This window comes from Odontesthes bonariensis, chromosome 1, assembly GCF_027942865.1.
Source record: "Odontesthes bonariensis isolate fOdoBon6 chromosome 1, fOdoBon6.hap1, whole genome shotgun sequence".
NCBI classification, from domain to species: Eukaryota; Metazoa; Chordata; class Actinopteri; order Atheriniformes; family Atherinopsidae; genus Odontesthes; species Odontesthes bonariensis.
The window spans coordinates 19,691,917-19,707,768 of NC_134506.1; the positions used below are offsets into that span (position 1 = coordinate 19,691,917).

Consider the following 15,852-nt stretch of genomic DNA (forward strand, 5'->3'; position numbering starts at 1 on the left):
GGCTTGTCTTCACTCCTTGTACTTCATGCCATTCTCTATCCCCAACCAGCACAGCTCGTTTTCCATGTCTGCACAGACTGACATTTCTGTAGTTCATATCTTTGGGTTATTGGTTCAGGATTCGTAATAGGGAAGCATCCCAAGACAGGCTCTTGTTGTGTTTGTGTAAGAGAGCTAGTGGACGGAGAGGGATTCAGAGGGATGACGTAGTTGGTTGTTTTGGTTGCAGCCATCCTCTTGTGGATGGCAGACTTACAGCTCTTTGGCAGAGCTCCCGTGGCCGCATTTAATGGTGATGCAGCACAAAACTGAAAGAGAAAGGGAATGGGGAGAGAAGACACCCTCCTCTCTTCATGCAGGAATTTCATTTCCAGTCATTGTGTTCTTGGAATATTTAGGGGTTTTCAAGTTTTTTAATATATATATATATATATATATATTATATAATCATTTGTTTTTTTAGCCCAAACAACCCATTATAACACATTTATAGCCAAACGATCTGTCAATTCTTGAATGAACCTGAATCGATTCAATATATAGTACTTCTAAGTTTGATGTTATGTTGTGAATATTTTCAAATTCATAAATGCCAAGTAACCTGGTCAGAAAACACAATTCAAACACATGCACCCTGAACTAAAGACGAGGCACAGAGGTTGAAAGCTTTGCTTTGAATGTACCACTTCCACAATGATGGCTTTCGCCCCTTTGTTACCACTTTTCCTTGTTCTCCTTTGCTTTCCCTCTGTGCCTCTCAGTGAAGCGACTACTCCCCCTCTCTGCTCCCAAACAGGCTGACCCAGCTCAGGCCCACATGCAGTGTGAAAACTGCTCCATTGTATTGGAAAATCTGTGGGAGGGACAAAAGAGGGGGAGGAACAGGGTGCAAGGGTTGAGGTGATTAGGAAACCAGATCCATGGCTCGCCTTCAGAAGGAACTGGATCTCTCCGCAGTGCTTATTGATCGGCCAGGAATGTTGCCGGTCTCCTTGGTATTGGAGTGAATTCGAGCTGGGATATTATGGAGACGGCACTTCCTGCACGCAAAATGAAATCCCAGTGCTTATCAGTTTCTTATGGCAATGCCTAAACCTTAGCATGCAAAAGGACACACACACACACACACGGGGTGAACACTGGTATTTGTAAAGTGATTCAGAACTGTGTGCCAGCATGAACTCGGTGTGACACTCTTGGTCCTAATTTCTGTGGGTTTTGTTTTATTTACTTTTACTTTTTTTTTTTTTTTTGTAATTTCCTTGCTGGTTGATCTCTCTGTGTGCCACGAAGTGCAGAGGTGTACGGGACATAACGTTGACAGCCGTTCTTTTATTTAATTCCCCCTTTCCTGTCCTGTAATTTTCTTTTCCATCTTTGCGTTATCTTCGCCTTCCTTTTTTCCCTCGCCTCCCTCCCAGAGAGAGGGTGCATGCAGAGCCAAGTAAACACTTTGATATGCGGAAGGAATCTCTCCCACCTCCCCCCCCCCCTCTCTCTCTCTCTCTCTCTCTTTCTCTCTCGCTCTCTCTCTCTCTCTCCTTACGGCCTATGTAGGTCATCATGACTCACTCCTTTATGCTTCAAAAGCTGGATCCCTGCTCGGTTGCTCTATCTTGAGCTCTCTCACGTTCATCGTTGTGTAAGAGGAGTGTGTTTGACAGCATGTGGAGTACTACAGAAGACCATTGTGTGTTTTCTAATATACAAACTCTGTCTTTTCCTTTAAAGATTGTCGTGGATGTTAATTCTTTTCTTCCAGTGTGTGTTTTGTATCTCTCTCAGTGCACTTAGCTTTCACCTGTGTGCTGTTTTTCTTTGTGGAAAAGCTGCACAAACCGTACGTACATCGTAACATACATGGCTGCTTGCCTCTGTTCTGGTCGGTACACAGTATTTGCTCTGACCTAGATGCAGAATCCATCAGCTGTGGCAAGCAGATTTAGTATTGCGTCAGAATGAAAATGCTTAGACCTGTATCCAGATTCGTGGATAAGATTTTAGTTAGCCGCCACTTAAATAGTCTTTTCTCGACCTTCTTTTTTTACGCTTTATATTTAACTTCCATCGTTTTTTGCAGCTTTTAGACGTGCCAAATTAATATTGCATACATTCCATTTTTCAGTCCGTCCCAGAACCCCTGCGTGATCTTGACAACACTCCAGGAGGCAGGTCAAATCCAGGCCACTGCACATTTGTCGGTTGTGCTTGCTTTTAGATGTCCCCCCCAACCTGCTACCTGCACAATGATTAGCTCATTGTTTCTGTGAGTTTCTAATTTCTTTGTGAGGGATGTTTTAGTGCAAAGTGAAGCCCTGTCTCCTGTGCTCCTTGCACACACGGCAGAGTATCTGCATATGGATGCTGCTTTCTGCTTTTCAGCTCTGACTAAATAACCCTTCATGTTCAGTCCAGAGGCCTCTTGTGTTTGTTCCGTTTGTCAAATGTTGGCGTTTTTTTAATCTAATTTATTTATTTTTCGAAATCTGAAGTTGACACTTTAGATTTAATCGTGCAACCTGTATCAGCATCATCAGCTTGAGAGTGTGTGTGAATTTGGCTGTCATAGCCAAACGGCCAGAGGCTGCAGAGCTTGTCAGAGGCCTTAAGTTGTGAGAGCAAGGCTTCGAGGATGAGCTCACGCTCCTGACCCACATTCCAACAGGCCTGAGAGTGTCACACGTATGTCCTTTTGTCGTCCTATCTCCAGGGCTGCTTTCATATTGGCCGAACCTTGGACAGGGAGAAAAGAGTCCACTGAGGCTTTTTGATGAGTCACTCAACCGAACAAAAAAGGAGGAGGGGTGAGGGGGAAAATACAATGCTATGCAACCCAGCACCACCCCCCCCCCCCCCCCCACCCCCCCCCCCCCCAGGGCGCTCCATAAAAACACTACAATATTACATCACATACACAAAGTACTAATGGTTAAGGTTGCATTTAGTTGTTGTAATTGTAGAAAACACTTTCATGCCAGTTTGTGCCTTTACCATAAAAGGAAATTCTGAGAGCAGAATGAGAATGCCAAGGAAGCACAATGGGGCAAAAGCTGGGGAGGGACGTGCATCTGTTTGCAAGATGAGGAGGGGGGAAGGGGGGAGGGTGTACCACGGTAAAATGGAGGCTTTGTGGTGGAAACCTAAGTTGGCTGGGTTTTGGGACTGCATGTTCACACGCCTGTATCATCTCTCCCCTTTTCTCAGCCCTAATGCACCTATTTTTCCATTAACTGCTTTACCACAGTGGACCTCCTCACAGCAGCCTTTTTTCTCACAGGGAGCGCTCATGCAAACTGTTAATAGTTTGGGTCTGGTCTCTGAATTGTCTGTGAGGAAATTTCGATAAGCCGAGTAAAGGTCCAAGTACTCATTTAATGCTAAACACTGCTGTCATTTTGTTGATGAAGCTGCTAGCGTCGGGGCTTACGTTTGATGATGTGTAATACCGTGTTTACATCTTGTGCTTTCAATCGTGATTGACAATGTAAAACATCCAAGTGTGCACTCGGTTTCGTAGATTTAATGAGAGCGCAGTGTAAAGCACGGCGCGTGTGCAAAGATGAGCGCGTGCTGAAGGAGTTAAGATCCCGCCGCGGCATGAAAAACCTATATATGACATTCTGTAAAGGTTTTAAGCGCTTCTCATTTATGCACTAAATAATCCCACAGATGTTGTCAGTCACTGTAGCAGCTACTGTTTTCAGCCTTTCGAAAGCGACATCAGACACCCAAGCTCGACTTATTTGTTTCCAGATGAGGGAAAATGACTCATGAATGTAAATGGGGACTTGCAAAGTTTGTTGTGAAAGAATATAGCCTCTCGCTCCGGTTGAGTTGAGTTGGTGAAGGTAGCATTTGTAGCAAACTGCTGGCATATGATATATTGTTTATTGCTCAGTAACTAGTTTGATCTTAAGATGAGCTGTTATGACACAGGCAACCAGTTTTCAGTTGCTCATGGTTAGTATTTTCAGCCGTGAGAGGAATATACATACAGTAAGATGTACGTTGCACAGTATGCTACTAAGAAGGCCAGCGCAGTTGCAGAATATGGGCTACAGCCGTAGTTGAGCCGTTTCAGTTTCAGATAGACATTTTCAAATCTTGGTTGCAGTAACCGATTTTTACACAATACTGGAGAAACCATTGTCCTGTTTGCCAGACTTTGAAAACAGTAAAGAGCAAGTGTATATCGATTTAGCTGAATTCCCAATAAAGTGGCTCTCGTTCACGTTGTTTTGTTTCTCTTGTCAGACGGCTGAACACGCCAGAAATGGTGACTTGAGAATCAGCCCATTAAAGAATGCGCGTCAACTCGATGTCACTAAAGCATTTTGAGACTGTCGCTCTGCTCTAATAAAATCCAGATTTCTAGAACTGCGGCGTTCTGTCAAATGCACCATTCAAGTGACTTAGGCTACGGCTACACGAAAACGAAACGAGGTTTTTTTTTAAAACGGGTACGAAAATTCTTGCGACCACACGGAAACGCGCTGCTGTCCAGACGAGAACGGATGAAAACGATGAAACGATGCAGTACACACGCCGCTGTGTCACGCCACGCTGTGAGACAATAGAGAAGTGTTAAAATTGGCTCACAGCGTCAACGTGTGACTGACGCAAAAACGTTTTAGCTGTAACAATGGAAACGAAACGAGGCCGTTTTCAAACTTTCCCACTCTGGAACCCGTTTTCAAAAACTATCGTTTTGGGGTAGTGGGAACGCCGGCTCCGTGTGGCCGCGACAGCGAAACGATAAGAAAAAGTATCGTTTACAGTGAAAAACGTTTCCGTGTAGCCGCAGCCTTAAAGACAGCATTTCTGCAGTGATTTTGGCTGTACCAGCGTGCATAATGATCTCCCACAGAGAGAGCTGGAGGCAGCAGAATATCTTGAACGTTGTTTCACACTGTAAACGGTGTTGTGTGGTATTGGACATGCTTCGTTTGAGAACTTGATTCCCTTCCCATGCACGTATACTGGGACAAGGATAGTGGTTCATTTAACTGAACAACTGTGAATGTAACCATACTGAATTATATAACGCGGTGCAGCGAGCATGTTTGTTTCATGTATCTAAATAGGTTTCATGGTAAACATATATTCAAATGCTTGAATAGGGTTGCTCATTCTGTTTTTGTCCTTACGTAATAGGGAAAGTTTTCAAACTTTTTTTTTCCCTTAAATAAAATCTTAAAGATATAAATCCTTACTCTCCTACTAGTAAGACCAGAATCCAGATCACATTTGACAAGTCGCAGGCAGCCTAGTTTTGCCTTTCCATTATTCTCGTCACTTGCAGCCTCTACTCTTCTTTGGTTATGCTCATGCTTCTCATGTGCAGTTTTAACAGTAGTATGTGTGTCTGTTGTGGCTAAACAACCAAGTGTGCCAGCAGTGTAAACTTTTCCCCATCATGGCATATATTTCTGTTCTGGAGTTTCTTTTTCTGTAGCTCATGCTCGTCTTCAAAGTAAGTTTTCCTTAGGAGAGTGGGCGTTTGCACTGGGCCATCAACAGGAAATTCCAGCTTGGAGTGTGGGGGTAGGGGATGGCTGAGAGCGAAGTGAGGAAGATCATACGCTTGTTTGCCAGCTTTATGAGAGCACCCAAAGGTCTCTGACTGTTTTGGTCTGCGTGAGAGCTCCCTCTGGACAGTTGAACGGGCAACAAATAAAAATATCTTGCATACTATTTTTGCGTGTGTTTGTTTCTCCTTTTTTTTTTGGCCATAATAATCCCTACATAATACTTGATGTACTTGCCACTTGTAATTTATATATTTTTTTTTTACACGCTTGTGTTGATTGTGCTCAAATTCCTTGACAAAGCTCCTTTACTTACCACCGCTCTTTGGTTTCTAAATACTTCTTTGCATGTTGTTGTAATCAGCCTGGATTATGAACGCATATACACAGAGTAACACTATTAAAAAATATCTGCTCTCGCTTTGCACCACTCAAAAGATGGAGCTTTTTACTTTGTTTTTTTGTTTGTTTTTTTATATAGAGGTAAATCACTGTGCAGAGCAGACAGTATTTAGTCTAAGGCGTTATTGTGGCATTGAAAAGAGCTAAAAGCGTGTGTTTATCATAAAGAAATGGGGATAAAACAGTCTCTTGACTACCCTCTTCACTCTGATTGGATTTATCTCACCTCATATCTACATAATGAAAAGATGAACCGAGCACCTGAATTGTAAGCCAGAGCTACTTCATTTGGTGAAACCAGCTGGCTTGAAGGGACCAGGTCCCCAGGTTTCAGTGATGCTACTCTCCCAATATTGTCATCCAGGGGATTTTGTGACATTTGGTGTTGCTTTTGAGGGTTTTCAACATGTCTCACAATGTCTGACTTGTGTAAGGCATTTCATGTCCGTGAAGATTAACCTCAGTCTCATATCTGCAGTAGCCCAGCTAAGATGCTTGTTGTGCTGCTGCACTTCTTTCTTGGCTGCACTGGGAGTTGCATCGAGACATGAGAGCTGGTAGGGCAGTATTAGCACGAGCTGTCGCACAGCTAGCTAATTTGGAGAGCTGACAGAAGGCGGTTTAGGTTAGCTATCCAATTCATTTATGTGCAGCACTCAGCTACACATTGCCAGGCCTCAAACACATCGCACACAGTCCTGTTTCCAAAAAAGAAAAAACAAATAGGACTCGAGATTAAATGAAAACAGGATGCAGCCATTCTCCAAATGATTTAAACTGATACTCTACTCTGTTGTAACAGAAATCAGTTATCTCTTTAAAAAAAAAAAAAGCGGACGCTAAAGGGAAGATTTGGAAGTACTCGGTAGTCTGAAAGACACTGTAGGCGAATGAATAGCATTTCTAATTTGTTGATTTTCATAATCCGGCTCGTTGATGATATTTTAAGATTGCGAATATCCAGAGAAATCTTTATACGCGGAGGACAAGACCAAAGACCATCATCTGTATTTGTTTTGAAGCACATGTACAGTGGGTTTGAAAGTTGGGGTGATACTGTGTTTGGTTTAAGAACACAATCCCGTTTTCTAACGAGCAAAGAGCTGTTTCCGACCTTGCACAACATTGTGTTTTCAGGTTTGCGTAGGCACTTAAGATTCAATCAAAGGTATGCTTCAGGTGCTTGGGTGTTGCGAAATGGGAAATTAAAAAGGGAAATGGTTCAAGGAGGCAAAACCACTGCTGTTTTCTTAATAATGTGACTCAGCCTCTTTCTTCTCTTTTTGTAAGATGTCCTTTTTTTAATACATACGTCTTCTCTCTTCTCACATGAAAACGGTTTGTCACCTGCGGTAGGGCTACACTAGGTTGTGGGTTAAAGCTTTAATTGGCTAAATTGCAGACACATGTTGAAGGATGTTGTTTGTGTGCGTGTGTATTTGTGCACATCTGTGTGCCAGCTCTGATGCTTAGAAGTGATGCCTAGCGAACTCCGGAAGAGCAATTTCCTCAGGGATGGGTCCTCACAGTTGCTGCCGTTTCCATTCTGGACAAAGATGGAGATCTAATACGTGCACACTTACACACATGTGCAAACACACACGCATAGATATTCACACACTTGGACACTTACGCCAAAAGATAAACAGATGCTGATTCAAACCTGGATGTGGTTTCGCTTATTATTTAGATGGGCTTGTTTAGTGGGGGATGTACGTGACTGATGATTGTGTGTTGATCAAGTTTCTTACCTGGGGCCAAAAGAGTTTTTTCTTTTATTTGATTATTTCAGTAAAGTAATACTTTGGTTGACATAACCTGTGGACACCATCATATCCCAGTTTGGTAGAAATTGCTCTTTCGGTTCTTGGACAAAAGTAGTTTGAGTATTTCACATCCTCTGACAGGCAGATTTAGCTTTAGTGGAGCACCAAACCCCAGAAATTAGAAATATGACCTCCTTACCAACAGACACTGACCCATAGAAACCTCTGATCCTTCACATCTATCCCTTTTTGACCAAAGCAGTTCCAGTGGTCACTCGGGGCTGGTGCTACAGCAAGTTCTAAGTTGGTTCTAGCTAAGAACTGGGTTGGTTTTGTTCTGCCAGAGAGCCACAACAGAGCCATGTCATTCTGTCCCTTTCAAACGTGCCTTTCAACACATGTTTGAAACCTCCCTGTAGTGTATTCTGAATTTCTGTGGAGGACCAGAGTACAGATTATCTTTGTCAAAACAACAATCGCAGCACTCCTCTCGTTTTCCCTGCAAACGTAATATCACCAGTCTAGTTTTTAAAAACGCTATATTGCCAAAAGTATTCGCTCATCTGCCTTTACTCACATATGAACTTAAGTGACATACCATTCTTTATCCATAGGGTTTAATATGACGTCGGCCCACCCGTTGCAGCTATAACAGCTCCAACTCTTCTGTGCAAGCTTTCCACAAGAGACGTAATGAGTAGACCAGAGTAGGAATGGGGGGAAGGTGGAGGGGGCACACAGGAGTGTGTTTGTGATGTTGGAAGAGAAGGCCTGGCTCGCAGTCTCCGCTCTAATTTATCCCAAAGGTGTTCTATCGGGTTGAGGTCAGGACTCTGTGCAGGCCAGTCAAGTTCTTCCACACCAATCTCGCTCATCCATGTCTTTATGGACCTTGCTTTGTTCACTGCTGCACAGTCATGTTGGAACAGGAAGGGGCCATCCCCAAACTGTTTCCACAAAGTCAGCCTGAAATTTTCCAAAATCTCTTGGTATGCTGAAGCATTCAGAGTTCCTTTCACTGGAACTAAGGGGCCAAGCCCAGCTCCTGAAAAACAACCCCACACCATGAAGCTCTCTACGCACTGTTCTTGAGTTACTCTGAAGGCCACATGAAGTTTGGAGGTCTGTTGCGATTGGCTCTGCAGAAAGTTAGCGACCTCTGCACACTATGCGCCTCAGCATCTGCTGACCCTGCTCTGTCACAGGTGGCATGTTATCACGGTACCACGCTGGAATTCACTGAGCTCCTGGGAGCGACCCATTCTTTCACAAATGTTTGTGGAAGCAGTCTGCATGCCTAGGTGCTTGAATTTATACACCTGTGCCCAGGGAAACGATTGGAACACCTGAATTAAATTATTTGAATGGGTGAGTGAATACTTTTGGCAAGTATAGTATAGTTGATGATAATAAATTCTCTTTGGAATACTCATTGGTGTTTCCAAAGGCTAACTGGATGTTTACACTCTGTTTAGAGCGGGATCTGTAAACGCAGCCAACGGTGATGGTAAAGGCCGCTCTTTGCGCTGCGTTGGGCAGCGTTCATAAAATGCTACAGATGATACGTAACATTAGAAAGCAGGAAAAGAGACAAACACCGAGCTCATTTTAACTCGTTGCTGTGTTAACGTCACATCCACGTTGCAGCTCACTTTTTCTTGTTCAACTCTCTTGATTTAAGAAGATTAACCGCAACACAGTCTCTGGATTATTAAACGTGGTGGTCACAACATTTCAGCCAGCCTGGTGGGTCTTCATGACCCAGCTAAGAGTCTGTGCTAGTGGAGTATTACGGCTCTGAAGCCAGCGCTTTAGTGGCTCTTCTGGAGTTCTGGATCCGTGTTGGAAAGAAAAAAAGCCTCCAGAAAGATCCAGTTTATTGTTGGGGAGTACAGGGGGACTGGATGGTGGTGACAGAATTTATGCGACTCTTGTGTAGTATTGCTGGTGGCCACAAGCAAAGTGTAGCACTTGATTGCGCCACTAATTAGAACCTCTCTGTACAGTTTGATGTGTTTATTGATTGTTTCATGATGAGAGAGTGCAGCCTACCACAAGACCCTCCATAGTTCGTGTATGCTTACACGTTTGGTGCTTTTCTTCTGCATGAGTTTTCAGCCCATTGTTTTATGCACGACTGAAGTTTAGGTTTCTAATTTTGTGTACAAAATCAGCCACTGGGTAGCTACACAAGCTGTTGCAGTATTCATGTCTTTGCATTGGCTGTTTAAAGAAAGGCGTTCACTTAAAAGGTGCCTCAGGAGTTATTTACTGAGATGACGTACGACCGCGCCGAGGCTGTCGCTGTCAAGGAATTTATCTTTTGGCTGGCTCGACGGCGCAGTATGCTGTGTCACCGGTGGTGGGGGTTGTGATGGGATGGGATTGGGGGTGAAGGTTATTTTACTGTGTAAAATTTGCTTTACTGATTGATGCCTGTAATGGTACACGGTGCTAAAGCTCTCCCCAGTTTTCAGCTTTCCGAACCCCAGCGGAGGAGGAGGAAGAAGAAAGAAGAAGTTAAGGTTAATGCTCTTGAGGGGAGAGCTGAGACTGGGAGTCACAGGACGCAGACCCTGCACCCAGCCTCCATGTGCAAAAGTGCCCTCAAGTTGCCCTCTGAGTGGGCTATAGAAGTTGAAAGTGTGACGTCCTCAAATGTTTTTAGTCTGGCTGAAAGTCCAAAGGTGCTGTGCTGCAGTATGAAACTGAAAAGGAAAGGGCATGCGTTGCATCATTACATAATTTTAGCTTTGAACAGGACTAAAAGGATTAGTTATTCCAATAGTTACAGATCAGTTTGATGTGAGTAAACGGTCTACAGTAGCACTGTGGTGTAGAAGAAAGCTCAGCTTTGCTTAGCATCAGAAGAGTAACTGCAACATAAATGTGAGAGGGATGGAGAATCATTTTAAAGTTTGCTTTTAAGAGTTGCATCCACATGTTTCTTTATTTGTATGCAAATATATACACACACACACTTAACAAATAAAAAATCCATGTGCATATCCTTATTAGGAAGCTGTGTTTGTGCACATGCTCTCACCGTTGCTTCAGTGTAGCATCCTTTCCCTGCCCTCTCTTTAAGCAGGCACCGCCCCACCCCTCAGCTGGCTGTGCTTTGCAGCATCAAGCCTTTCATCCCTCCATCCTCCCATCCCTCCATCCGGCCCTGCCCAGTGATTTATAATTCATCTGGGATCCTGCCTCCTCCACCCCTCTGCACCAGGACAGCATTAACATTCTGTTTGGTCCCCAGCTATGCTTCACCCACGTGTGTTTTGTGTCTGAAGAGCGATTCCTGGGCCTAGCCAGTGGGGCTCTGTTTGGAATGGCTATTACACTATCTGTGTGTGCTTGTTCGGGTTTGGCTCTCTCATCGTGGGATCAGTTTGCTTGTCTGGCTGTTTGTCTGCTTCTGGTTCTTGCTTTTAGCTCTCGTTTTTCTTCTCTCTTCATAAATGCCAAGTCAGCTGCCGGGCCCCCTTTCTGCTCCCTGTGTAATAACAGAGAGATGAAGCAGAATGTTTGGTAGAACAGCGGTCATGTGTTTGCCATTGGAGTGCTTTTTCATTGGTTCACCCTTTAGATTAAAGAAAACTCAATTAATCGGGAATTTCAGAGGTTTATTACACATGACGAGGGTTCCTCATGTGTAAAAGACTGCAAGTATGCACGCCAAGAAATATCCACATGCACGTACAAGGTCGTGCACATGCCTGATCCCGCATTGCTTTCCTTTATAAATCGCAATGAAAGTGAAATTGAGCGCACATGCCAGATACCCCGCCTTAGCCCCTCCTGTTCAAAGCACCATAACGCACCCTTCCTCTCACAGATTATCCAATCAACGATGGCAAATCCTGCTGCAAAGAACTTTAAAGACTAGGTAACAAACAGAAAATTATGAAGTGGCAGAGCGTCACCGTTGCGGTTAATGTTGCTGACTCAGAAATACGCAGCTGCCAAAATTAGTGGTGGTGGGGGGTGGGGGTGATTGGTCTGACAATATGGACACGAAGAAGAGGGTGATTATGCAGAGTGTGGTTGACAGGTGGGGGTGCAGGAAAGCTGGAGCACATGAAGGTGGCTGCTATTTTACAATTCAGGCACCGTAAGCAGTAAGATACAGTAATGTGAATGAAGTAGAGAGTAACTGGTGAGTCGGGTGCCAGCGAGATGCCACCATGAGTCCATTCGGGTCAAACAGGCTCTGAGAGTGTGTACCCCACGTCTCTGCTTCAGCTGCTGCTGTGGGGTCCTGCAGCATCCCAGATCCCGGGACGCAGCAGCGGGGCTCGTTACTAATAGGCCTACTATGAAAGATATTTGCAATTACCTAAAGAGGATGAGTGATTTACTCTGAGATATGAATGGTTCGTGGAAGTAACTGATAAGAGATATATGGGCCTTATGTTGTTTTTTGTTTTTTTCCTTTTTCTTTCTTTTCTAAAATTCTTTGTATCGCAACCTAATGACACCAGCAGCTGCGTTTGTCAGGGGGTTTTCCACTCTGAAGAGATGGATTTATACTGAAGCACAGTATTAGACATTTCCCAGGGCTAAAGTCTTACAGGCTGAAGTATTGATAGCTTCTGTTGTTCTCTGCTCTGTATTTGAAACTGAAACATTTATGAAACACTTACCTGATTTGGGTCTGGATCCAGGCCTTTTTCTGATGATTGAGCTGTATACATATACTGAGTACATCTTAGCGACGTTTTCTGTTTTAAATCAGTCGGGTTGTAATATGGCTGCTCTTAAGCGTTGAGGCGGGAGCTTGCAACATGGTTTCCAATCCCAGCATTTTGTGAGGCAGTGTAGCCTAGAAATCTAGACGCCCCTAGCGGCCGCAAATGGAATTTGCTCCGGGGCTAGTCTAGTCACTTGCGGTCGTTTTGCAACGTTCCAAATCAAAACTTGATCGAGCCAATCAAATCGTGAGGAGCGGGGTCTGAGGCCGGGCTACCTAGTGACGACAGAGGTGCGACGTTTCAGTGTGTAGTTCCAGAGAGAGGTAAAAAAAAAAAAAGTTCCATTAGCTAGCTCTCTTTAGCTTTATAGGGAAACGAAGTAAACTTACATCTGAGAGCAATCCCCAGTCAATTGCAAGCATGATGTACCGAAGACAGCGGGCCGATCTTCGTCTCAGAGCTGACAAAACTCTCCGGTAAGGCATTTGAACGGTCAAATTCCGTTAACGGGACGAGAGTAGTCAAAACGGCTAAACCGGAAGTGCGTTGCTCACTGCGGCTAGCTTTAGCAGCGCCGAATTCGTGGGAACAAAATTGTAAATAGCCGGTATTTTGTCAGATTTTCAACACCTTGGGGATCTAAACGACTACTTTCTCGCCTGAAAATGTTTCAAATGTTGCTAAAGTTTACAGAGTTTAGAGCTTAAGAGAAATCAGCTTTTCAGGCCATAGACTACAAACCACAATGTAAGTTCCGTCGCGTTGACTACGTAAAACTTCTTCATCGCTCTGATTGGTTGTTGCGCCATCCTATTGCGTGGCGTTGAACTTGACAGACAGCCGTTTATCCCGCCCACACTGCTATCCAGCGTCACTAGACCCCTGTACAACGTTTTGCTGTACGGGTCTGGCTTGCTAGGCTAGAGGCAGTGGTGACTGAGCTTCATTCGTTACCACCAGTTTGATTAAACACCTTCAAAAAATTAAACAAGTTCAAACACCTGAATGGATATGATGAGTTCACTCAAATCTCGCTAGGCCAACACGATTATTGACAACTGTGTGAAGTAAGAAGATGTCAGTATTGGATTGAGACCTGGTATTGGCAGATGTTTTATGTGAAATGACTGCTGATTGATATTGGAAGCAAGAAATCTTGACCACTAGTGTTGGGGTGCCATGTACTTCTGAGGCTACAGCTACACGAAAACGTTTTTCACTGTAAACGATACTTTTTCTTATTGTTTGGCTGTCGCGGCCACACAGAGCCGGCGTTCCCACTACCCCAAAACGATAGTTTTTGAGAACGGGTTCCAGAGTGGGAAGATTTGAAAACGGCGTCGTTTCGTTTCCATTGTTACAGCGAAAACGGATTTGTTTACATCTGCACAGCCACATGGCTAACGCCAGTGACGTATACACATACGTCAGTGACCAGAACAAAAAACGGCTTCTATTCAAAATCCGGAAGAAGAAGACAACACAACAAGGACAGACAGCGATCATCATGGACCCCACAACATTGATAGCAGCACTGCTGCAGACACTGCTAACTACAGCGGCGTTGTTGAAGGAACAACGTGAGCTTCGCGCTGGTAGAAGTAGGGGCGTACACGCATGCGCATTGCTTCTTCTATTGTTCTGATGTAACCGGTGGGGGTGGCTTACAGCGCACCTAGAGGTGTTTCGTGTGTACTGCATCGTTTTCAGCAAGCGTGGCGTTTCCATCTGGACAGAGAAGCTCCCCTGTGTGGTCGAAATCGTTTTCGTACCCGTTTTCAAAAAACCCTCATTTCGTTTTCGTGTAGCCGTAGCCTGAGTTTGTGTACAGTAGGACATCTTTGTGTTCCTGTTTTTTGGTTTGCTTTACTTCTTGCAACTTATCTTTTGCTGCAGCCTCTTGGACCAGTAACAGTGGAGGTAGCCTCTCCTTCCTTTTGATATTCCTCTGTGCTTCTTTATGAAAACTTTAACAAGACTCTGGTGCTTTTTTAGAGGGTCATTCGGTGAGCGCTTTTGGTTTGTTTATTTTACCTGAACATGCATTTTAGAAATGTTTCTATGTGTTCTGGATTATAGACCTTAGAAAGAAGGTTAGGGTCAGACAAATTACAATTCCAGGATCTTTTCTGAAATGTAAAATTCAGGAGAAAAAGCGGCTTCTGAGTGGGCCAAAAGGCAGGTTGTTATAAATCAGGGTCAAGCTTTGCACAAGAGACTTGGTGAAGACATCCAAATTGGTCCCAAAAACACAGGTACTTATGCATTAGAAAAAGGTCTTAGCGCCTTATCACTGCCCGTTAAACCTTTCACCGTGATGTACAAGAAGGAATGGCATCTGTTGCGGGAGATAAAGAATGTGCGATTAAGCTGTAGTAGCCACCTGCAGTCCTGCAACAGACTAATTGAATAGCCTCAAAATAAAAACAGTGTGGCATATCTGTGGTGTAATTTGTCGCTTTGCCCAACACTAGTGCGATTCTTGACCAGAATGTCAATCGGCATTACATTACAGCATACAGTGGGCTCAAATATCGGGGTACTTATTACGTATGTTTGGCGGTTTTACCACTGTGGGTGGAGGTGTCTGATACTTAATGATACTCAACTGTGGAAAGGTCATATCCACCCTATGTGGCTCTCCTCTCTTGTCTTTCTCTCACTCTGTTCATTATCTATCCAGACTTGCTCCCTCTGCTCTGCATTTATTTTTACCTCCTCACGTAATCCTTAATTAATGTAGATCCAGTCACAGTGCCTCACTTTCTACTACTGTGCACACTTACATGTACATACACACTCTTTCGGTCTTTCAGTCCCCGGCACGGAACACACGAATTCAATCATTGGTATTGTCATCTCGGAGCATAATGGTCAGGATCAAATACAACAGCAGCATGCCGGGGAGATGAGCAGAATTCCGTGTCCTCGTCAGTCTTTTTGCACCACATAACCATCATGTAAACGCTTTAAATTTGTCCAAAGTACGCACAAAATGACATTATCCAAAATAAAGCATGATGATGATGATGATAATAGTAGAAACAAAACAGTTGAAAATATGCTTCTTATATTACCCATACTCTACTAAAAGTAGAGCTCAGTAAGTATCAGATTATCAGATGAAGCTGCACTGTTTGTGTGTGAGCCAGGAAGTGCGTTTCAGCCTGTGGGTTTAACTCCTCATGCTTAAAACTAGACTCACTACACTTAATCTCTTTGTCTGATGTTGTCTGTTCTCACAGCATGTCAGTTTTTGTTTCCTTAACTCCGGGAAGCGCCTTTGGTTAAGGCTCATTTGTCACATTGACCATTTACCTGCCCATGAGACTTTAATCAGCTACTTTGAAAGCTGGACATTGTTTTAATTTTCTTTCATTGAATCTTGCTTATTATGAGTGTTTGTGAATGAAACCTAACCCGGTGATGCATGTTGAGGAATGAGGCTGTTTGAGCTTTATT

General features: G+C 43.9%; 1 protein-coding gene across 2 annotated transcripts in view; it reads left to right on the plus strand.

Annotated features, from left to right (window-relative positions):
* The window catches only part of ankrd11 (ankyrin repeat domain 11), a 103,163-nt gene that overhangs the window by 54,346 nt on the left and 32,965 nt on the right, over positions 1-15,852 (plus strand). The window lies entirely within an intron of this gene.